General features: G+C 32.3%; 1 protein-coding gene across 3 annotated transcripts in view; it reads right to left on the reverse strand.

The window, feature by feature from the left end:
• LOC114328180 (sodium-coupled monocarboxylate transporter 1) overlaps positions 1-25,339 on the reverse strand; it is a 542,514-nt gene that overhangs the window by 222,039 nt on the left and 295,136 nt on the right. The window lies entirely within an intron of this gene.

Here is a 25,339-nt window from a genome sequence, read left to right on the forward strand (position 1 = left end):
GAATGGCAGAGGATAAGATAGTACGAATAGCACAAGATAAGTCACCAAATGGACGAAGAAGTATTGACAGACCAAGAAAAAGATGATGCAATAACTTAAACAATTTAGGAGGCTAATATTAAAGAAGAAACAGGCTTTAAATCCTACACACAAGAAGGAAGAAGAAAAAGAAGATTTGAAATTTTTTCTTCTCTCTTATACAAGCTACTTATTTTTTTCGGCATCTTATTGCGCCCTCTCCTTTTGAAGTTTGGTCATTCAAATGGCAATTGTAGCTTTGGACACTGATGCACGAAAGTCTTGTGCAGATGAGCGGTCAAACCATCTCGTGGAGTATTTCATCCACGAGCTATGGCGTCTGCCTACTGATATTTTGCCCTGTACTTTACCTTCCAATATGATTCTGAGTAAATCACCTGAGTTGAATATACCTTTGGCTATACAGTACATCTTTGGCAGTAGTTAGTAGTATAGTTTAAATAGTAAAGCAGTCGATTAACAAGTTCTTCTTCAAGATACAGTTCTAGTATGCAGAATAATTAGTGTTTTTGTGGATTGTGGAGTTTTGCTAAAAACAATGAATAACTAAGTTGAAATTGTCGTCATATGCTGTTTTTTTTAACTGTACAACAGTGAGTATTCAGGTTGGTGTAGTAATTTTTTTTTGGTATATCCCAGTAATTTTTTTATGTATCACCGTTGTTTTTTTGTTTGTAATATTTGAACACATATCTGTTTGTAAAATCTGGAAGATGCCCAACTGAAAATTTGTTTTAAATAATTATAAATATTGTTATGGTAGGGGAGCCCAAGCGGGGATTTTTGCAGTTGCAGAGCGCATTAGATTATCACATGGGGAGAAACCGTATACCCTGTAAATGTACCTCTACCATATATTGGCTCTTAATACAGGGAAGTTCGTTAAGGGGGGTCCGAAAAAAAAACGGGGGTACGTATTCAATATTTTTCGAAATCTATTGAACGATAGCAAACACGACCTCCCCACGGAGAGGGGTGGGGGGTAAATTTAATATTTTAAATACGAACCCCGTGATATTTTGCGAAATGAACATCAGACCGAAAAACTGCAAATTACGCGTATCCAATATTTTTAAATAAATTATCGAATGGCACCAAACACGACCCTCCCACGAAGGTGGGATGGGGGTTACTTTATAATAATAAATAGGAGCCTCCAATTTTTATTGCAGATTTGGATTCTTTACGTAAAAATAAAAAACTTTTATTCGAGACATTTTTTCTATTTATGGATAGATGGCGCTATAATCGGAAAAAACGATTGTTGGATAAGGAAAATTAAATTAAAAAATAGAAAGTCCCCCACTTTATGGAAAACTTAACTTTTTTTGGTTTTAGGACCTACTCTTCACAACCCAATAGGTTTTTATAGCGCTCAAGTAACTGCAAATTTCTTAAATTAAATTAAATTTTTTTAAAATTTGACTTTAAAACCAATTTTTTTTTAATAAGCACTTTGAATCGATGAAACTCACAGACTATATAAACACAACATAAGTAAAATAACTTGTGAAGCGGTAACGATTAATTTCATTTAAGTTTCTAATTGGGGGGTGATCCTCCTGATTTTTTTTTGCCAAAACAAAAGGGACCAACATTATTTTGAGCGTAGCTTGCTTACATTTGATGCTAGAATTTTTTTTATAAAAACAGAAATAAAGCTTGTTTTAAACACTTTAAAAAACGTTGTTTTTCCCAAGAATGCTTTATTATTTGGATATTTCACATTGAATTATTCTATTTGGAATTTTTCGAATGTGAACCTATTTTTCATTAGCTATAACTCTGCTTTTGCTAGGTATAGAGACTTAATATATATATACCGTTTTTCTTTACTTTTTTATAGGCTATAGTCTTGCTAAGAATATTTTTTTCGACAAATTGCTTACGTTTTGAGTTATTTGGGAAAAACCGTCTAAAAACGTGGTTATTTTGTTGAAAAATTAACATATTCACTTGCAAATAACTCGAAAAGTATTGATGTGGTGAAAAAAACTTTATAGAACAAAAGTTGCTTAAAATTAGTCAGTTTATCCATTTCGGGACTTATCTTGGACATATATCTTCTTACCCCCGAGATGGGGTGAAACTCACCCCCAGGGCAAAAGCACACATCGGCACCATATCACTTTTTTCTTTGACATTTTAGCTATGCGTATGCCAAATTTCATGTCAGTCCAAGCGGTTATTTAAAATTTACAGCAAAAACCGTGAATGACTGTACTATTAATGAGTTCTCTTTGTCTCTCTAAGAAAAGACAAAGTGGCGCCCTTTTTGGCAAGTTTTTTATAATTTGTTTTCTTCTTTTTCTGTGTCCAACATTTCTAGTTTAGCCCTTGTAGCTATTATCTCCAAATATTCCGTTTCCCTAATCTTATTTCTGTTTCTGAACTAGTAAGAAAGATACAAAGAACCGCCCCCACATATTTTTCAATTCTGAGCAATGCGGCCTTCGTTCACCTTGGCGGAGTGTTAACACCTTGTGTACTACAAGCTCAAGACTAAGGTCTGAACTTGTAAAAATTATTTTCATGTTTATGAGTGTTTGTTTTTTACTGCACGAATAACTTCATATTTGGTTATTTCTGGACTCATTTCATTTATTCGATCATCTATGGGTTGTGGAATATAAGATCTATCGTCGTCAAAAATTGTCGAATTTATTCTTTTCACCTCTTCAGTTTTTCTACTGTATCTATATTTATTTCGTTATTATTTTCTTTAGCCTTTCTGGTTCCCCTCGGAGCACCTGGTGCTCAGTGTCACTCCTAAAGTACGTCATCTTCTGGAGTTTCGAGGGATTTTGGCATTAAATTGATGCCGAAAGATTACTCGGGCGGTTTTTAGGGTTGTTGCAAACGAATATCGAATACGCCATTAGAGTTGATAGCCGGAGCACCTGGTGTCTAGGGTCACGTCATCTTTTGGTGTTTCGAGAGTTTTGGCAATAAATTGATGCAAACAGATCACACGAGTGTTTTTGGGGTTACTGAATACGAATATGCAATCAGAACTGACCCCCGCAGCACCTGGTGCCCACTCCTAAGGCACGTCGTCTTCTGTAGTTTCGAAGGTTTTCTACACTGAATGCATGCAAATAGATAAATAGGTGGTTTTTAGGGTCTCTGAATACGACTACGCCATTAGAGCCCGGACCACCTGGTGGTCAAAGTCACCGCTAGGGCACTTTATTTTCTGGAGTTTGAAAAGTTTTTGGGTAACATGTGTACTGGGGGTCGATTCTGATGGCGTATTCGTCTTCAGCAACCCCAAAAACCCAGGAGTATCTATCAAAATCTGTGCCTTAATACACTTGTGTTGAGATGTTTATAAACTTTTGGATGCATTTTATGCACTTTAAAATGCAACTATACCACCCTTTTTTATAGCAACCTTTTTTCCTGGCAACATCCTGAATACAATGCAAAAAGTTGTAAGTCTGTAGGTGCTGCATTTAAAAATCGATTTATTTTGTGCTAAATGCCTTGATATATTACACAAAATTGCCCACTATTTTTTCGTTTATCCCAAAATTGTCCTACCAATCAGCTACCGGTCAGTCGCTAAAAATTCCGTTTGAAATAAATATTCTCTTAATAGATATGTTAGTAATGAATTTTTATTTGATGACGCTTCTTAACCTTATGGATGAAGCATAAATATAATTAATTGTTTTGTGTATAAAAATGTTCGATTAAACTACAAGATCAGTCCAAACTCCAACAAATTTTTGTTCTAATCGTTTAGTAATAGTAATAATTTCAAGTTACCATTTCCAACGATTACGTTTCAGTTAAGTGAACAAGACACGTTATACAGTGAATATGCAAATAGCTCTGCAATGACCATTCGCAAATAACGAAAGCCGTAGTACATAGAGCAAGGCGTCAAATCGTATCAACTATCAGCTTTGTAAATTATCCCTATAGCTTGTTCCCATTTTCATCAATAATCAAATGTAATAGACGTACTGACTAATAGGCGAATATGGTAATGGATACACTTCCGAAAAGCCAAACATGCAGAGGTAGGTCGGCAATGAATACTTTGCAAATACAACAATGGTTTGACTTTGACGACAAATTCAACTGTATATCTGCCAATTAGATACCTGTCCGTACATTCATTGCTACAGAATTACTAACGTGCCTTAACACTGTAAGGATTTAGGATAAAAGCGATATACTATATTCCAATCTTTCCAATCTTTAATGCTAAAGATTTTATATAGATTATTTTTAGTATTAAATAGTATAAATTCAAAATATTTCATCAGATTATTTTATTCATAGAGATTCTGGCCAATAGAAAGCTACAAAAATAAAAATTACAGCGGTCATTTTTTTCGATTATTTCATTCATAGAGATTCTGAATATTTCAATAGAAAGCTACAGAAATAAAAATTACAGCGATTATTTCATTCATAGGAGATTCTGACCAATAGAAAGCTACAGAAATCTAAATTAAATCGATAATTTTTGATAATTGTCCGTCGTTAAGTATATTACGTCAGATGCCCTTCGTTGCTACGAAAAAATACATTCAGTGACATTAATGACAAATGTTTTAAAAATTATAAAACATTTGACTTTCAACCGTCAAATACATATTAATAACAACTGTGTGTTTAATTGTACTAATTTGTACTTCATAAATAAATTACAATAAAATTTTGGTTTTGAACAGTTTTATTCATGAAATAATCGCAACAAATTGCACTCGATCTCTAAAATTAATATATAATTTTAAAGCTCTTGTGCAATTACTACTGATTATTTCATTCGTAGGAGATTCTGATCAATAGAAAGCTACAGAAATAAAAATTAAACTGATTATTTTTTGATGATTTTAACTTCCAATCGTATAGTAAGATATTTGATCACGTGTTTAATTCTGTCCAATCAGATATACTGATATATGATCACGTATTTATTTCTGTACAATATAGTGCAGTCACTGAAGATTTTCACCTCCGATTTCGTTGAATCTCCATAGATTTTCATGAAAATTGGTGAGTAATTAGACGATACCTCAAGGAACAAAGGTGACATGATGCCAACTTGCGCTTTTACCCTTAGGGTGGATGCCACCCTTTCTCGGGGGTGAAAATTATTTTATTAAAAATAATACCATAAGTCGATAGAGGGACACATTATAAATAAATTTGTTATATAAAGTTATTAGAATAAATCAACACTTTTTGAGTTATTAAAGACCAAAGATTTTATTTTTCCTTAAAAAATGCTTTAAATCGGTTTTTCACGTATAAATCAAAAACTATAAGTTTTTACAAAAAAGTTATTATTACTGAAATTGAAAATAATAAAAAACTGAATAGATTCCTTACATAAAGAACTAAACTAATGTTAGTTCAAAGTGAGTTATTGGCAATTGAATGTGTATTTTTTTTGACGAGTACTCAAATCTAAGTACTTATTAGTACTAAGTACTTATTCAAGCTTAAATAACGGGAAAACGATGCAATGTATAAAACATTCCTGCTTAACATTTGCCAAAGTACTTCGGAATACCTATCAAATGAGCTTCAGAACAAGGCAATAGCGTCAAAATTAAGCAAGTTATAATGAAAATAAAAGAACCGTTTCGAATTTTTTAGGAAAAAGTAAAAAATAAAACATACGCCTTTCCCACAAAAATTAAAATTTATAGTAATCCTTACAAGAACTTCTTTATATTAGCATAAGTAATGTGTTCGATAATTTTGATCGGTTTAGAATGCATATTTTTCAAAAAAAGATATAATTTAAAAAAATAATAATTTTAAAAATTATTGTACTTCTCATATTCTTTTGATAATAACTCCAAAAATACTCAATATACGCAAAAAATTATATATAACCAAATTTTAGTTTCTTCCGTGCCAAATATTTTGTCTGTTTCACTATTTCTATAGGCTAAAAAATAACCGAGATAGAAACGTTTAAATCTTAAATTTTGCTGTGGGAACCATGCAACCGAGGTAATTTAACCCTTTATTTTAAAAAAATAAGGGGTTTAAAAGATTAGGTTGAACGTGCTTAAATAGAACTTAAAATTAGGTTTCAAAAAGTTTTTAGATAAACCTGATACCGTAAACAAAAACTGAGTTATTAAAAAAAAACAATAACATATTTTGGAAAATTTTTTAAAAGATAAATTTTGAAAAAATTTTGGAGCATAAATTTTAACGTTATCAACATGTTCGGGGGCTCATTTAATAGATAGTTTTAAGTACTTTGACAAATGTTTAATAAGTTTATGTTATAAAATGCATAAATTTCCCGTTATTTCAGCTTGAATACTTAGGAGTTTCTTACTCGCCGAAAAAAATATACAGTCAATTACCTATAACTCACTTTTAGTTAACATTACAAGGTTTTTGTAGTAAGGGGTTTATTTCATTTTTCATTAGCTTCAATTTTGATAATAATAACTGTTTTGTAAAAATTTATACTTTTTGAGTTATTGATAAAAAATTGGTTAAAAATATGGATTTTTTCCAAGAAAAATTAAAATCTTTGATCTTTAATAACTCAAAAAGTTTTGATTTATTTTAACAACTTTATATAACAAATTTTGCTTGAAATTTGTCCCTATATCGAATTATGGGGATATTCGATATATGTGGGCCACTCGAGCCCTGCGAGCTCTCGTGTCTATTGCCAGACAACAAATTTTCGAAAAACTGTCACATTATTTTCAATTTATTCTCACTCTCTTGTGATATTATACCCGATAATTTTTGATAATTTCCCGTCGTCAAATATATTACGTCAGATGCCCTTCGTTGCTATGAAAAAATACATCCAGTGACATTAATGACAATTAATGTTTTAAAAATTATAAAAGTGATGACTTTCAACCGTCAAATATGTATAACAACTGTGTGTTTAATTGTACTAATTTGTACTTACATAAATAAATTACAATAACATTTTGGTTTTGAACAGTTTTATTCATGAAATAATCGCAACAAATTGCACTCGATCTCTAAAATTAATATAGAATTTTAGAGCTCTTGTGCAATTACTACTAATAATTTTCTACTGTAGAAAATTACAGTGATTATTTCATTCATAGGAGATTCTGACCAATAGAAATCTACAGAAATCTGAATTAAATCGATAATTTTTGATAATCTCCCGTCGTTAAATATATTACGTCAGAAGCCCTTCGTTGCTACGAAAAAATACATTCAGTGACATTAACGACAATTAATGTTTTAAAAGTTATAAAAGTAATGACTTTCTACCGTAAAATATTTTATAACAACTGTGTGTTTAACAGTACTAATTTGTAATTACATAAATAAATTACAATTAAATTTTTGTTTTGAACAGTTTTATTCATGAAATAATCGCAACAAATTGCACTCGAACTCTAAAATGAATATAGAATTTTAGAGCTTTTGTGCAATTATTACTGAGAATTTTTTAAGTAGATTGTTTCTGTTTAATTGCAACCAGTTTCCTAGTTTTGACAACTGTCACATTTAAGAAAATATCCATAATATACTTTTAGTTCTGCATCTATGTAATGTCAAATTGTCACGAGGAGAACACAAGTAGACAAATATAAGTGCTCGATTTACTTCGGTAAGATTATTTCATGAACAAAACTGTATTTATAAATAAATTAACTAATATTTTATTAATATCTTCATCTAAATATTTGCTAAACTGTCCTTTTCACTTTGAAAAGTTAAAAAAAAATGTTTGTCACATTAATTGGGATAAATGTCACTGACTGTTTTTATTTAAGGCTTGAATTTTATACGTAAGTATTAAAAAATAATCTTACGAATATCACACGACAATAAGAATAAGTAAGAAAATAATGCTTCATTTTTTCTCAAATCAAATTTTTTGTCATTGGGCAATAGACACGAGAGCCCGCAACAAATTTTCGAAAAACTGTCGCATTATTGTCAATTTATTCTCACTCTCTTGTGATATTATACCCGATAATTTTTGATAATTTCCCATCGTCAAGTATTTTACGTCAGATGCCCTAAGACAGTTTTATTAATGAGATAATTTTACCGAATTACTGTCGAGCTCTTAAAAATTATCGATTTGTTTTGCGCTTGTGACACTTTGACATAATTTCACGACCCAAAGGGGAGCATAATATTATACAGCCATCTGACTTCTACTGGAACTCGATCATTCACGAAACATTCCAATATGTAGGTTTTCCATATTTGCCCTTCTTCCTGTTTATCTAATATCAGTCTGTCGTTCTCGACGATAAGTTTGCGGGTGTTTTGTGTTTATATGTATGTGTTATCTCTTCGATCTTCTTATGTAGTGTTATGATCTGCTTTCTCTTACTTTTATAATAATTAGTATTTATTTAATTAATTAGTCAATTGTCGCAAATCATACATAAAAATTAGGAAAAATCTCAGGGTGCCTTTTTATCATACAAAAAAAAAATAACTAAATTATCTTAGGTTATACTTATCCTTTCTCGTGGTTTCATTATCTCTTAGTTGATCCTTATCAGGATAAAATAGGAAAATGAAATAAATAGAAATACCATAAATAAGCACATACAAATATCTTTTATTATCAAAAGCAATACTCTGAAAATTTATCAATTAAATCCTGTGGGCATAACTGTCCCAATGAAACTCTTACCACATAATAGTTATTTATGATATAAGTGTTAAAAGTACACGTTTAAGGCACGCCTTTGAAAGTTTGCAGAATGAGCGATATCGAGTTCTGCAATTCACATGAGTGCCTTCAAAATGTACTTTTTAACACGCATATCATACAATATTTTTTCTACAAACGTAATTACATGACAATATCTACAAAAACTTTTACTTGAACTTGACTGACATTCCATTTTTATATTTTTTTGACATTACATCAAAATTGTCTATACGGTCAATACGAACTGCAGTGCCTTAAAAATATTTTAAAGCACTAGTGCCTTAAATTAGCATTTTTAACGCTCGTATGGAGTGCTAAAAATTGCACTTTTAACACGGTTGTAGAAAAATTAATTTTAATTCAACAAATATTTATCGGTTTGTTCTTGATAACATTGATAAAACAAACTAAACAAACAAATTTAGGTATTCGCAAAACTACTTATACTTCCTATTTAAATCTTTGAAATATTGGAATCTTAGCTCATATGCTTTTACTCAAAAAAATATTAACTTCTGAACATAAAGAAAATCTATCACATAAATTATTGACTGACCTTTTGATTCACATACAATGATGTCTCCTCTTGACCCAAACAGCTCTTTGTTGTTGATTATGTTAAGGCTACCCATCAAAGCCCTCTCCGTTCTCAGCATCAATCCAGCAGCATACCAGCAGCTAATTCTCCAAAACACGAGCCAGGCCTCTTTTAATCAGTACTCGTTAAAAAAACTCCAAAATTCTCCCCTCTCTTTCTCACAATAATATTCTCTCCCTTGGACTTTACAGAATCAAAGAGGTATTTCTTCTCAATTTGATGTGTCTGTCGTTCCACTTTTCAGCTACACTCTTCACTATCTAAGAACCGCTGGTACTTGCTTCTGAACTGTTCACGAAAACTTTGACTGCTCTTCTCCGATGCCGGTCACATAATAATCTCCTTTTCCAAACTATCTGAACATTCAACCTTCTCTCGTCCCCATTCCAAATTGCTAAGCCAATCAGAAACATTTCTCTCCCCAATTCGAAAAACCCATGCATCCTTCCAAACAAATACTTCTACTCATGATAATTACTTTTCGGGAATTCTACAAATTTACTTGGGGCTTAAACAAAAAGGCTTAAAATTCCAACTTTCTTTACCTTACTTTTATAAATATAATAATTACCTGTGGCTTTTGGCCTAGCCCGTAACAAAGCAACCGTTTTAAAATTATAATCCCGAAACAAATTGTCTATTCACATCATTTTATTTACTAATGTCTTTAATTCATTAGGGAAAAACTCATTAAGGATAAGCCACTGCTTAAAAACTAACTTATAAAAAATAGTTACAAATCAATATACAGCGTGTATCAAATTTATGTGCCCGCGTTATAAAAAAAAAAATAAAATTTTTATTCTATCTTTGATTGACAAAATGATACACAATAGTAGATTATAACAAATTGTGTTTTGTTTCAAGTGTTTCTACATATATGTCCTTGCACTGTTCATTTACCCACTTTTCTTTGGATTCTTTGGTTTTTCCTTTAATTATTTTGTTGATTCTATTATATTCATCTTTGTTATATTTTTGTAGGCTGCTCTCTTCTATCAGCTGAAGGATTTCATTGGCCATCCAGTCTTTTGCTTTCAAAATGAATGTACTAATTAAATATTCATGATCTTAGTGGATTGCCTAATTTTTCCCTGCCACAAGCATCTCAAGATGGTCTCACCACTGGCGAAGCTACCAGCTACCCTCTGAGTGACTGTTTTTTTCGCCTGCAATCTTTTGCAGTGACGCAATCGCAACCGCTCCAAAGGCAAGCTTTCAATCAATAATCTCCGTAACGTTGTTCGAAAAAACAAATATCAGAATTTCTAATGGTGAAACGATTGTATCTTAACGAATTTTTTTATCCAATAAAAATTTTTCTCAGATAAAATCTGTGGCTTAAATGTGTTCTCGAATTACACGATGAAAGTGCTGAAGTACATTTTCTTCTTATTCTTACGGTACTTATCCCTTTCGGATGTTGGCGATCAGCATGGCTATCCTTAATTTGCTTACTGTTATTCGGAATAGTCCGGTTTTAGATGTATTGAACCACTTTCTCGGGTTTTGAAGCCAATATATTCTTCTCCCTGATCCTCTCTTTCCGAATACTTTGCCGTGAAGAATGAGCTGCAATAAACCATACTGTTCATTCCTTATAACATGGCCCAGATATTATAATTAGCGCTCTTTGCGTGGAATACATGGTGAATAAATGAAATAATGAATAGGGACGGTAAAAAGTGCTACAATATTCTAATTATATCTCTTTTTAGATCGACATCTACTTACTCCAAAAAACACGCGGTAAGGAAACCACACCATGCCAGGATACAATCATCTTAGAGGCGAATTTAAAAAATTGATATTGACCAACAATCTCAAATTTTTAGGTGATTAATAAATTCCTCTCCATTCCAAACGTTGGCAATTAACATGGCTATTCTGACTTTGCTTATGACAGATCTGTATAGTTCGGCAGATGACAATCCGAACCATTGTCGCAAGTTTTGGAGCCACGAGTGGGTCCCGGTAAATTCGTAACTATTTTAATCCCTCATTCTAATTACAGGCCAACTGGCAACTCTGGCGCGCAGATAATTTTTCGATAACCACCAACACAGTATAAAGAGGGACAGTAGAACCAATCTCCGAAAAATTGGAAGTAAAATCTTTAGTCGCGCATGGCGGCCGCGCAATGTTCCCAGTCGCTATTGCCCCACTCTCGCATTGCTAGTTGCATAGAAACGTACGGGTTTTAACAGGGAAAACCCGCATCCACCACTGATGAATTACCAATTGCGTACTGCCGGTATTACTTCTTGAGATCAAAGTGCCGACATGGAAGAGGTTTTACTGTCCCTCTTTATACTGTGCCCACTAACTACCGGTGAATTTGTAACTTTCATTTTTTAAGTAATGTTGATAATTTAATAGCGGTATTCCAGGTATGTACCTGTATAAATTGCCCTCTTTGAAGGTGGTGTAATATTCATCATTTATGTATTGTCTCTTTGAAGAGTTTCTAGAGAAAAGCCAAATAAATTTTGTGAAAATGGCTGAAATTCTTGTAACAGATTTCGTAATGAGTGAACGTGGGTGTAAGTTATTGATGGTAAATAATTTTAAATTTCACTTAAAAAAGTGCTAAAAAGTGGAAAACATTAGGGTACTGTTCTGCATCTTTGCTCGTTGCAAGGCAACCTGTTATACCGACGGCAAGTTTTTAAAAATATTTTGAGTAGTACCAAACACTTATGTTGGTTATCAACTATTTGATGTCAAAAATGCACAAATTTGATATTTTTTGTCTACCAGTAAGAATAAAAACATTTCAAACAAAATTTATGATAACCGCATTTTAGAGCATGCAAAACAATTTAAACAAGGTTTTATAAATCTTGATATACTTAATTGTTGCTTATAAAATTATAAATTAAGTCAGTTAAACGTTAATAACTTATTTAAAAATAAAACTTATATCTCGATATTACGTGAAATATCCCAAAGAAATAAGTAAAAATACACGGTTTTTATGACACTCAGTGTAATGTAACAATTGTTTTAATTTCTATATGGACAGAATAACAAAATTTATGTAAATCTGACCAATTGTTTCTCAATCTATTTATTTATTGACAATTTAAATGAAAAATAGCCGATTTTTAGAATTTTCATCTATAAGTTACAACATTTTACCAAAAAACTGAAAAAAGAACCGATTAGTTTATTGAAATAGCTTTAAAATGAGTTGAAGTAAAATATAATTTTAGCTTTATTTATCAAAATACATTAATGAAAGGTATACATTTGCGATAGGCCCCGTGTTGGCTTAATCCGTTACGGTTCAAATTTATTTCTTACGTTCTAACCTAACTACCTTATTAGATTTATTAGAGGTATTAGATTTAACTCATGGTTTCGAATTTACCTGTAGAAGGTTTCGAGTTGGCAGGTTCAGGTAGTGGTAAAGTTACGAATTGGGCGGTGTACATTTTAATTTGAAAATGTTTGTCATTAAAAGTTGCGAGTTGGCGCGTGTGAAGTTGGAGTTTGAGATGTACGGTGAGACTGTTAGAGGTGAAAATCTCCTTGCTTGTTCCCAAATTGAATTAACTGTTGTTCCAAAGTAAGTGTACGAATCCATGTGTTCAATTTTTTGATTGTCTAATATCACTTGGCCGATTATTAAATGCAACGATTAAAATTATTTTAGAGCAGTGTATGTAGTCCAATTTCTTGATAAAGTAAAACAGTAACATGGTGATAAAACTTATGTTTTGTTTAGGATAAGAAAACATTTTTCAAAGAATTATTTGTTCGATAGTAATAGCATTTAAATACAAGGAGTCTCAAAAAGTTCGACATTGTGCAAATATTTTATCCTATTGCGCAATTAACATACATTGATAAGCAAAGAGAAACCATTCATTATTTGAGTGATTATGAACGTCAGTGATTCATTTTTGTTGCTTGAATTATTATAAGACAAGTAAATAAATTAGATTAAATACCTAAAATATTAAAAGTTCACGTTTGTTTACAAAAAAACTTTCCATTGTGCTAATGATAAAGGATGTTTATTTATTAATTGGAAGTTTAATGGACTATATCATAATTAATGTACCTAGATTAATCAATGTACAGTTTTATAATATGAAAATATGTAATTTTAGTGGCCATTCCCAATAAACTCATTATTATAATGGTAGGGGAGCGAAATGTCACTCGAGCATTATGAGGACCTATTGGGTTGTGATTATTAGGTCCTAAAACTAAAAAAAGTTAAGTAAAATTTTCCATTTTGGTGGTGACTTTCCATTTTTTAATTTAATTTTCCATTTCCAACAATCGTTTTTTCCGGATATAGCGCCATCTATCCATATTTCGAAAAAATGTCTCGAATAAAAGTTGCTTATTTTTACGTAAAGAATTTAAATGTGTAATAAAAATTTTGGGGTCCTATTTAAGATTTTAAAGTAACTCCCCACCCCACCTCCGTGGGGGGTCGTGTTTGGTACCATTCGACAGATTTTTCAAAAACATTTTGAAAGTGTACTTTGCAGTTTTTCGATCTGATGTTCATTTTGCGAAATATCGCGGGGTTTGTATTTAAAATTTAAAATTTACCCCCCACCCCTCTCCCTGGGGATCATGTTTAGTACCATTCGATAGATTTTTGAATAATATTGAAGACATATTTTTAGTTTTTCGATCGTATATTCTTTTCGCGAAATATTCGCTTGTTTTCTGTCAAACTTTTTGACTCACCCATTTCCTTACGCCCCGCTCAAATCGTCAGATTTTTTAAATATATACTCTTTTGCATATACTTAACTTACCTTATCTGAATCTGACAATTTCGAGTATTTTTAAGGGTAGTTTTTTTTTCGGGCCCCCTTAACGAACTTCCCTGTGTTAAGAGCCAATATATGGTAGAGGTACATTTGCAGGGTACCAGATTTCTCCCATATGATAATCTAACGCGCTCGAGTAACTGCAAAAGTCCCCGCTTGGGCTCCCCTACCATAACGTTGCACCGACATTTTGTTGAGGTTATCGTGAATATAAATAAATCGAAATATGTTATTTCCAGTGCAATTTATTTTTTGTAAACATTAAAGATTGTCTGTAATTTATTTTTACTTTTTATTAATAAAGATAAAATGGGAGTTGGTCTATACGTCGTAAGTTTTTAAGTTCTTCTTGATGTGCCTATTCGTGAGAATGTAGATGATCATCATGGCAATCTTTATCTTATCTGCAGCAGCATAGAAAAGCTGCACACATGTATTTAACGAAGTTCGAGGTTCTTTACTCAGGCTGTGTTTCTTCTTCCTGGACCTCATCATCATCATCATCATTTGGCTCTACAACTCTATGTGAGTCTTGGCCGCGTTTACTATTTCCCTCTATTGTTGTCGGTCCTGAGCAGCTATTTCCCATTGCTGTACTCCCATTTTGCGTAGATCGCTGGCTACTGCGTCCTTCCATCTCTTTCTTGGGCGACCAACTGACCTTTTTCCATCGGACCTTTCCTAGAATGTGGCATTCAGAAGTCATTCGTCACTCGATCTTAGCACGTGACCCGCCCATCGTATTCGGTTTTGATTTAATGTAGCGTAGTATGTTTTCATCTCCATATGTTGTCTGGAGTTCATCATTGTGTCTTCTTCTCCATTCTCCTGTTGTCTCTTCTCTGCAAGGCCCTAGATAGTCCGCAGTATCTTTCTTTCAAGTACCAGTAATTTTGTCGTTTCCCGCTGGTTCAGGGTCCATGTTTCGCTTCCAGACGTTATTGTGGGACGAATCATTGTCTTATATACTCTTATTTTTGCTGGTCTTGAGTGTATTCTTGATTTAAGTAGGGTCATTAATGAGTAATATGCCCTGTTTCCTGCAATGATCCTGGCTGCCACGTACTTTTCGTATTTATTTTCAGATGTTATGATCGCTCCCAGGTACTTAAATTTTTTGACGACTTCAAAGTTGTATTCATTAATTGTTACGTTTTGTTCTTCCTGGACCTCGCTTTCACAATATAAATCTAGATTCTTTTTGCATAACGTGAGCGTTCGAGATTTGGTGATAGTCATAACCTCTCGGTTATTATTCATTCTTCCAAGGGCCACCTCATTTGTGACTCAGTCAGTTTAAAGAATCTTAGATATTCTCCGATAGAGCCACATATCTAATGCTTCCAATCCTTTGGCACATATCTTTGTTCATTGTCGAAGATTCAACAGCATAAAAAAGGATAGAGAAGACTTAGTATCGCAGCATTTATACCAATAGAAAGGTTTTGGCTTTTGAAGAGAGCTACAACCTTTCTCATTTAAACTTAGAAAATTCTTTAATTCCTCTTTGAAAACTTAATTCCATGTTAAAATTTTCCAGCAGTCCTTGTAATATTTGCGCGAAAAGTGTCTTCAAACTTAAGTTATATATAAAAAAATAAAAGTCGTGTGACGAGAATGTGGATAAAGGAAATACGTAAAAAAATATTTGTTAGGAAGACGAAGAATATTCTGGCTTAAAAACTTGAGGGAATGGTTTGAATGCAGTAGTGCAGAACTATGTTGAGTGACGGTCAACAGGATCCAAAGATCCATGATTAAGAAAAAGCATTACGAAGACTACAACATTAACTAACTTTTGACATACATATCTCAAAACCTCAAAATTTTAAGATACTTAAGGGGGGGGGGGGTATGGTTTAAAATATTTAATTTTTTTTTATTATTTCAAATAAAAGTTCATACTTTCAAGAATATTCTCTGAAAATTTCAAACTAATCGGAGTAAAATTACCAGAGATACAGGGTGTTGAATATCCCTACCTTCGACTCGCTTTGCCGAGACTTCGCGCCAGCACGCTTGAGCGTAGTGAGAAACGTTAAACAGCTGTTCGCCTTCTCTTTTGTAGATTACTCCTCGATTCAAAAAACCTATTCCAATATGCATCACTTTACGATTTGGCAGACAAATAAGAAGATGAAGATGCAGTTGTCAAAACTTTAAACGCATTTTTCTCAAAACTGCTTTTTCAAATGCGGTGGACATTGTAACTGAAAAACTACTCGGCCGATCTACCTGATATTTTGCACAGATTTTCTTTATGCATTTCGTGAGGTAATAACGTCGACACATTTTTCTGTTTTTGCTTATTTTTTGTTCAACAATAATAAATCTGTTGATTTTCACAAAATTTTTACCAAAAATTTAATTTTTTTTGATTTCTGAGTGATATCTAAAATTCAAAAATCATTAAAAATAAAAAAAACTCGACGTTGTGACCTCGTGAAACTCATAAGCCAATTAAATCTTTTTGAATTTTTTGTTTCGTATGATCGAGTGTCGAGTTCTGATGCCCACCGCAAAATCCATTTTTTTGTGAGCTGCCTGTCAAAATTTGTCACCAATGGCTTATTTTTCAATATTTTGGATTTAATTTTTTTCTAATTATTCTTTGAATTATACTTAATATGATTATTTATTTTAAAAATAAAATAATTGTACCATAGCTTCGAAAAAAATTCACAAAAATGTGCTTTATTTGTTGATTTCAAACCATACCCCCTCCTTAATTATAGTATTGAACCCACGATATGTAAATTTACATATTTATATAGGGTGAGGCAGATAAAGGGCCTATTAGAAATATCTCGAGAACTGAAGGCAACTGAATGATGAAAATTGGAATAATGGGGTTTTGAAGACTGATCTATTTAATGAAAATATTTTCATCTACTTGGTACTTCCGGTTATACCGGAAGTTGCTTATAACTTCGTTTTTTTAAATGGGACACCCTGTATATTTTGACATTTTTGGATTCTCCTCGATTTCTTCTTTCTTAAAATATAATGTTTTGTAACATTATACAGGGTAGTTAAAAGATATTTACGTTTTCTTATTAATTTCGTAGCAATATTCACACCCTGTAGGATTGTAGCAGTTTGACATAATAAACTCTATTTATGTTCAAATGATTTTCAATATAGTCTACTATTGTTAGCAATTATTAGTATAGCTAAATTTTTAATTGTAGTATACAGGGTGGATCTAAACTCGGAATGAGTATTTTCTGAGTTTTCTTAAATGGAATGCCCTATATTTTAGTATTGTAATGAAATGATATTTCATGGTACTTTTTTATTTCTTAAGCATTCCCTATACCTAAGTGCTTTAATTTGTGCTTAATTGTTAATCGCACCAACAATCTTAACTTCGATGGTATTTTGACAGTTCAACCATTATTGGCAATTTTAAGTATCAGTCTAGAATAATATGTATTTATTTCCAAAAAAAATATTTGTGATTGAATATTTTCACGTCCAACCTAATACAATTTCACATATTTTGTGTTGCAATTAATGTTTTGCTTGAATCACCAATAACTCACAAATTAAAGCAGTTAGATATAGGGAGTGCTTAAGTAATTAAAATGTACCATAAAACAACATTTCATTACAATACTAAAATACAGGGTGTTCCATTTAAGAAAACTCAGAAAATACTCATTCCGTGTTTCGACCAACCCTGTATACTAAAACGAAAAATTTAGCTATACTAATAATTGTTAACAATAGAAGACTATATTAAAAATCATTTGAACATAAATAGAATTTATTATGTCAAACTACTACAAGCCTATAGGGTGTGAATGTTGCTACGAAATTAATAAGAAAACGTAATTATCTTTTAACCTACCCTATATAATATTACAAAACCTTATATTTAAAGAAAGAAGAAATCGAGGAGAATCCAAAAATGTAAAAATATACAGGGTGTTACACTAAAAAAAAACGAAGTTACAATCAACTTCCGGTATAACCGGAAGTAGCAAAGATACCAAAATATTTTCATTAAATAGTTCACACCTCAAAACCCCTGTATAACAATTTTCATGATTTTTTTACCTTTAGTTCTCGAGATATTTCTAATAGGCCCTTTATCTGCCTCACCCTGTATATTTATTATAAATACAATAGACTGAAGAAACAGCCGTAACAAGCCTTAATTTAAATACATCTAACGGTTATATCTTTCCAATGGCGCTATAGCCCAAATCGAGCCTTGGCCTTCTCCAAACTGTACCTACCACCTTGCCGGTCCTGCGCTGATCTTCTCCAGGTTTTCACGTCTCGGGCGGGTGAACGCCTGGATGAATGAGTCTGATCTTGAACTTGCAAGCGCAAAAACAGAGGTGATGGTTCTTAAGGCACCCAGAGGCGGACCAGATCTGTTATTCCGTTTTGGAAATAACATAGTCACATAGTCCTCTTGCGCCAAATATCTGGGCGTAGACCTCGAGCGCGGACTGAGGTTCACCAAGGACCTTACGAGGGTGGTAGGGAAAGCGGAGGCACAAACCGGGGCCCTCTGAAGAATAACACCAAATATCGGAGGGCCAGGTAGTGCTAAAAGGAGAACTTTACCTCCACACTATACAGCCCACCCTTCTCTACGGAGCTCCAGTCTGGGTCGAGCTTCTACGTTATAAGAAATATAGAGACCTGCTAAACAAGGCGCAGAGGAAACCTCTGTTGAACGTAGTCAGCGCATACTAGACTACGTCTACCACGGTCTTACAGGTGATAGCAGGCGCCCCTCCTCTCTACCTGCTAGCCAAGGAAAGAAAAACATTATACGAACAACAAAACGGTCACCTTCCGGATAAACCGGTCTAGTTAGACTCAAAAATAGGAGTGAGGCTACAATAATTACCATCAAGCTGAAAATTGGCAGGATTGTTCAAAATACTATCATAAATGAAATCTAAAAAGTCCTCATAAATGCGACTCCTGTTAAAAATTTTACGCGGGGTCAAAGGTCACCAAATATGGTTTTTAGCGATTTTCAGCGAAACGCTAAGTTTTATCGTAAAATTAGTTCTAACAAAAAATGTAGGTTAGATAATTATCTATAAAAAATATCTTAATAGTTTTTTTCTTAAGAGCCACTGTTTTTGAGATACAACGATTCAAAGAGTTCAAAGACTTCTAATCGTCATAATATATGTATTATATTAGTACACCAGGTATACATCACTGAAGCTGTAATACAAGTAAACATATTATTCTATCGGTCAACTTAACTTATATTACACATAATAATATAAGATTATAAATATGATAATGTTTCTACTATACAGCTTGCGGTCTACCGAGGGATGCAATGTATAAGCTGTATTATATTACAGTGCCAACAAAAAAATCTTTACAAAGTGAATGTAACGCGAAAATAATAAGAATTATTTGAATTTTACGGCTTAATCCCAACAAAAATAGTAAATTGATATGGCAAAGTATTAACTTATAATAATTCTTTTTATTTATGCGCCTTAGTTCAGTTTGTAAAGATGGGTTTTGTCGGAATAAACACGTTCGTCGGCTAATCTAATCACCCTACCTATTCTTTTCTCAGAAGGGTTTGAACATAATAATGAAAGACAACTTTATTTAATGGCTATAATGATTTTACGAGAAATATTAAAGCTGCAGAACAACGTCGTAGAACTTCAGCAACATCTTCGTCTTCTAATATTTTATTTGATCAATCTATGACAGTATCTACCACTCAACAGAAATTTCTTGCAAATACTCACAACAAATCTCGGTTCATTTCAATTCTGTAAGATAAGTTTATTGCTGAAAATATATCGGTAAAACAAGCTAATAATGATGCTGACGTAATGATAATTGAAACAGCCATAGAGCAATTCAATTTAACAAATACAACTATTGTTGTAGGTGAAGATGTAGACTTGCTCGTATTACTTACTGGTAGAACTCCAATCGAAAAAACTATCTTTTTTTTTAAACCTGGAAAAGCTCAACACTAATCGGAAATATAGTCATCGAAAACTTTATCTACTTTTGCAAAATGTCAAAATCATGTACTATTTTTACACGCAATAATTGGCTGTGATACGACATCTGCATTTTTAAGGAGGGGTAAAACGACTGTTTTTAAAATGTTTGAAAAACAAGATTTAATTGAATGTGCTGAAGTTTAAAAAAAAAAGATTCAACTCCACAATAAGTTATTTCCAACGGAATTAGCTTTCTTCTCTCTATGTATGGAGCGCCTAAGAAAACTACGTACTTAGATAAGTTTCGATATGCATGTTTTTTTAAAAGAACTCGAAACAAAAAACAAGTGCAGTTATCTTGTCTTCCTCCAACCTCAGCGGCTGCTCATCAACATCTTTTCCGGGTATATTACCAAGTTCAAATGTGGCTTGGTTATCAGCTAGATCCAAAAGACTGGGGATGGAAATTAGTCGACAGTTCATTAGAACCAGTTCAAACTTTATTCCCCCTGCGCCGGAAAAACTCCTGAACACAATTTTTTGCAACTGTAAAAAGGGATGTAGCGCTAAATGTGGTTGCAAAAAAGTTGGACTGTTTTTTGAACAGTCCTGCCAATTTTCAGCTTGATGGTAATTTTTGTAGCCTCGGATGCGTAAGTTGACCGGAGTAGGAGGTAAGAGCGGCTGTCAGAGAGCAGCTTCTCACGGACTGGCAGGCAGAATGGGAGGCGGTACATAACAAAGCCCAATGGACCAAAAAACTTATCCCGAATGTAGGGACGTGGTACGCTTTCAAGTTTAAGGGTAAGCACAGAATAAGTAAGTCGCGGTGGAGCTGTATGTGTCGGTCGCGGTCGATGTCGACATCCATGTAAAACAAACACATTGTAATGAACGTAAGCGAACAGAGCAGATAAGTCGCGATGGAGGTTTAGCGCGATGCCATCTAGGAGGTTTACATCGATGCTTTCGAAAATAAAATGAGTTTGTTCTACATGGATGTCTACTGCGCGGCCTACAAGGATGATCTGAGATGATACTTTTTATACATATAATCCCTTTTTGTATTCAGTTTATTTTTGAATTTCTTAAGTAATTAAATTCAGTAAATTTTTGAAACATGAAGGAGGATCTTATTATTTACAGCCAATTGATAGTGGTTCTAGCTGACAGCTGACAGTTCTGGACTGACAGCGCAGGTGACCTCCTTGCTATGTGCTGTCGACATCGACCGCGACTTAACTAGTAGCATCTACCGCGACCTACACCTCCACCGCGACTTACTTGTTCTGTGCTTACCCTTAGAGGGTTAATTTTTATTTTACGCAATTTTTAACTGGACACAGGTCCTTCCGGGCGTTCACTCACAGAATCGGCAAGACTGATGACGACGTGTGCCGGACCTGTCACGTGAGGGAAGACGCAGAACACTGTGCCTTCCGGTGCAGCGTCTTCGCTCGCGAACAGGCCAAGCTCAGGAACAGATTCGGTGAGGTAGGCCCAGATAATATAATTAACGTCCATAAGAAAAAATTTCCTGTAGCTGGCTGTATACCATTAATTACAAAAAATGAAGAAAAAGATCTTCTGTGTAAAAGGTATATTTATTTAAAACCCCAATAAAGGGCTACATTAAAAACAGAACGTTTTCGCTCTAAAGAGAGCATCATCAGTGTTCTAAGCAAGCTCTACATGCTAAGCCACCAAAAATACATGGGTTAAAACCCTTAAAATGCCGACCAAAAGTCTTACATTGGCCTGTTATACAGGGTGGTTCATCTTATTCGCCTCGGTGTCTCTACGGAAAACCACTTGATATTTTAAAAAAAATTTTTCACAATGATATAGAAGGCCATTAATACTACAATCTAAAAATAATGTGAATTATACAGGGTGCTCCAAAAAAGAGTGGTATATCATAGTTATATTTTTTCTTATGGAATGCCCTATATATGATGACATTATTGAATTGACCTTAAAAAATAAGCTATACTTTCATAAGGGTTCCCTATACCTAAATACAGGGTGTTTTGATTTATTTCGATTTTTATGGAAATGTAAGGTTTTAGAAAAAAATAAATATCTATGAATCTAAAAATCATTTACAAATTTTTTCTTGGATCTTAATAATAGACTATTTAGCATACTTAAACAAATGCTTACTGTAACAAAATTTCTTACAGGGTGGTCAAAATATGAGATTGTTCTATTAACAAATTCAAGCTGTAATAACTTACTTATTTTAAATAGAACACCCTGTATCTTACTAGGCTATCACGTAGCAAATTTACTTAGCTTTTAATTTATACTAGGGTTTTCTATACCTATCTTTTACAGGGTGGTCAAAATATTAGATTGTTCTATTAACAAATTCAAGCTGTAATAACTTACTTAATATAAATGGAACACCCTGTATCTTATTAATCTATCGCGTAGAAAATTTACTTTGCTTTCAATTCTTATTAGGGTTTCCTATACCTATCTCACTTCATTTTTGAAATATTTAAAGATTTCCTAATTTGTAAGCTTTAAAAATTAGAATTAAGTATCTATGTCGTGGTTATGTACAACACATCACCAACACCGGCAATATACTTAAATATCTTAGTCAGGATACTCTCGTTAATAAAATTCATATTTTTATCATTTAATCACACAGAGTGTTCTTATTTTAAGTGACATACTCGATATACTATTCTTTATAATGGAAGATATTTAAAATATCTTCAATTCCATGTAAACATTCTCAATACATATGTTATTCTGTAAATGTTAATTCCCATGTTGTTCTGTAAATACCCATTTTTACAAATTTTTGTACAATAGTATGTACAATATTTTGTACAAAGTAGTTTTCGTCATAGTAGCCATTGCATTTAATTGTTTGTAATTGCGATTCAAAGATTCAAACAAAAAGTGGTGTTCTTAAATTTAATTAATAACCGTTGGTTTAAGATATGGAAAATTCTTATACGGAATGAAATATAATTTAAATATCTTCCAGAATACGGCATCTAATATAGAGTATGCAGTTTAATATAAACATATTATTCAATGTCACATGTAGGTCAAAATCAACTAAATAATTCAACACTCTGTATGATTACATGATAACAATAAAAATTTTATTAATGAAAGTATCATGTCTAAGTAGATTGCCGGTGTTGGTGATGTGTTGTACATATTGTACATAAATATGTAACCACGACATATTTACTTAATTCTAATTTTTAAAGCTTGCAAATTAGGAAATCTTTAAATATTTAACAAATGAAGGGAGATAGGTATAGAAAACCCTAATAAAAATTGAAAGCTAAGTAAATTTTCTACGCGATAGACCAGTAAAATACAGGGTGTTCTATTTAAAATAAGAAAGTTATTACAGCTTGAATTTGTTAATAGAACAATCTCATATTTTGACCACCCTCTAAGAAATTTTGTTGCAGTAAGCATCTGTTTAAGTATGCGAAATAGTCTACTATTAAGATCCAAGAAAAAAATGGTTACTGATTTTTAGATTCGTAGATATTAATTTTTTTCTAAAACCTTACATTTTCATAAAAATCGAAATAAATCAAAACACCCTGTATTTAGGTATATGGAACCCTTATGAAAGTATAGCTTATTTTTTAAGGTCAATTCAATAATATTATCATATATAGGGCATTCCATAAGAAAAAATATAACTTTGATATACCACTCTTTTTTGGAGCACCCTGTATAATTCACATTGTTTTTAGATTGTAGTATTAATGGCCCTGTATATTACTGTGAAGAAATTTTTTTAAATATCAAGTGGTTTTCCGTACAGACACCGAGGCGAATTAGATGAACCACCCTGTATAATAAACCCTGCCGATGGGTGAAATTTAAACAAGATATACCTCAAAGCATTATATAACTATACCACTAGCATGTGGTTGGTTGAGTTGATTTCTCTGTCTTCACAAAGAGAAAGGTCTTTGTGAAAGAGCGGCAAATTTCATGGAAAAGAAGTGGAACAGTTTAACTTAGGGACTCAAATTGGGCAAAATATAAATTTTTTAATACTGCGAAATTTTCAAAAAATATGTCTAAACGGAACTTTTCTGACGAACCGCAAGCAGGAGAAAAATTCTGAGCACACGAAAAGAACAAGCAGCAAATTATAAAATTTTATTTAATTTTAATTAATTTTTTTTAAATTTATTTAATTTTATTTAATTTAAGTATTTTATTTATTTTCGTTTATTTTATTTTACTTCATTTTTTTATTTCCATTTTTTTTTATTTTATTTCATTTTATCAAATTTGATTTATTTTTATTAGATTCTACTTACTTTTATTTAATTTTATTTTTTTTATTTATTTATTATTTTTATTTAATTTTTTTAGCTTTATTTAATTGTATTTAAATTAATATGATTGTATTTATTTGTATTTAATTTTATTTATTTTTATCTAATTTCATTACTTTTATTTAATTTTATTCAGTTTTATTTATTTTTATTTACTTTTATTCAATTTCGTTTAATTTTAATTTAATTTAATTTTCTTTAATCAACAGCTATAGAGTTGGAATCACCCCGAACCCAACCATCGTTTTGAATGTAGATAAAATAAAGCTGTTATATTCATTATAAGATTAACAAATTTAAAATAGCTATTAACTAAATAGGCACTACAAACTTTATTTTGTTACTTCTAACTAAACTTTATTACTTCATATATCATGTGTAATTCATTAAAAATAATAATAAAACCTCATTCACATCGAGCATTTTTTGTTTATTAATTACGAATTCCTTTTGTTTATTTTATGTTTATTGTATACAAAAGTTTGTTTTTATCTCTTGAGGCAGTACGAAGTCTGCCGGGTCAGCCCGTAGTAGATAAATAAAAGTTTGGGCAGCTCGGCCTGCAAGGTAAAATTCTTTACCAACTGAACTATACGATATTACTTGATTTCTCCAAAAAATACTGAAATAAATATAATCAATGGTTATTGTTGAAAAGGTAGTTGAACTACCTTTAAAATGAGGTATCACTCAACCACTCTTTCCATTAAAGATTTTGAGGATTGTGTCCGTCCCCGCTAGAGGATGGATGTAACTTAGTTGAAAACTGGTCTACAAAATGTCCCCCTCACTAATAAATTTGAGGTGTTTTGCATATTTTTAGATTTTCTATAGGGACCAAATTATGGAGGGTGGCAACTTTTTAAATTGACACACTGTATGCTATATTCATTAATATTTTCCCCTTTTATTTTTTTAACACTTATCTACCTAATACCGCAAAA

Source organism: Diabrotica virgifera, chromosome 6 (genome assembly GCF_917563875.1).
Source record: "Diabrotica virgifera virgifera chromosome 6, PGI_DIABVI_V3a".
NCBI lineage: Eukaryota > Metazoa > Arthropoda > Insecta > Coleoptera > Chrysomelidae > Diabrotica > Diabrotica virgifera.